Below are 1,375 nucleotides of genomic sequence, written 5' to 3' on the forward strand. Positions count from 1 at the left end.
TGAGATAGGATCCCACTAAGTTTCTCAGGCTGACCTCAAATTTGAATTCCTCCTGCCTAAGCCTCCTGAAAGTCACCACTGCATCCAATTTAAGAGTTTTCTAAGAGAATCCAGAAATGGAAGTTTAAGAAAAAAAAATTAATGCTCTTCATTTTTAAATATTCACAATTAATTCAAACTTTTAAAAACTTTATGGGGAAAGAAAAGAAAAACAGCATCCATTAGTCAAACACTAGAACACTTTGGAGCTTCTGATAATTCAACATTAGTCCTCTTGTTGATCCCATGAGAGTAAGCATGATGTTTCTCTTCTATGAATGAGAGACTCTGAGGCCAAAGAACTAGTGTGAGATCCTAGGCTGAGTTTCTATCCCTGCACAATGGAGAAGAATCAAGTGCAGAGGCCAGTACACTTGAAAAACCACACATCTTCCTAGGATAACCTCCTCAGATCCATGAGCACTCAACAGATTCCTCACCCAGGCAGGCTGAGCTTTACCCTCTGAGCAGAATCTATGAGTTGCAGGGGCAGTCAGACATCCAAGCCACAGGGATGGTGTGTGGGCTTCCTCACAGTCGGGGAAGTGCAAGTGGAAAATATGGACCCATCTCACAGAGCAAGCTGTGGTCTAATACCATAGCTGAGGCAATGGAACCATGAAAAGATAAAATAGCAACAATAACCACAAAAGACCTGGTAGTTTGGTCGCTCAGTACTCTATCACCTGGAGACTGTGACAATGCTAATGCCGCCACATCCCACAGGTGCCTGCAGCATCATGCTTCATGTGTGTCCCACTTTAGGGAACCCTGATCCAGTGGCTTGAAAATATTTTTGTTTTTTTGTAATTATTTTATAACACCCTTCCCTCCTCTTTAATGGATAAGAACTTTCAGTGATCATCATGAAATGAAATTAATGACAGTAATGATCAGGAGAAAAATGCAGACAGTGTTTCTATTATTATATTGAATGAGTATAATTATGCTAATAGAGTGAAATTTAAAATTAAATCAATGTTACATTATGAAAAAGGAAAAGTATAGATTAATATTCTAAAATTATATTTGTGTAAGTTTTGCAAGAAGAGAAAAAAGTACTCTACCTCAGTAATAAAACAACATTGCAATACTTAGTTTCTGCTAGTGAATCTTTGCAGTGTTTTGTAATTACATTCCTTTTGGGTTTTTTTTCCACTTTTTTCCCATAATTTTATTGAGAAACAAATAGCAATGAGACAGTTTCAAGCCAAATTGGTAGGACAGTTTCAATAATTAACACATTGCACACATTCTTCCTAGTGGTTAATTGCTGTACAAGATGTGGACATGATATCCTATTTACAAACACTGTTAGAACAAATCCCTCTATTCA

This window comes from Octodon degus, unplaced genomic scaffold (genome assembly GCF_000260255.1).
Source record: "Octodon degus isolate 3935 unplaced genomic scaffold, OctDeg1.0 scaffold00008, whole genome shotgun sequence".
Lineage (NCBI taxonomy): Eukaryota > Metazoa > Chordata > Mammalia > Rodentia > Octodontidae > Octodon > Octodon degus.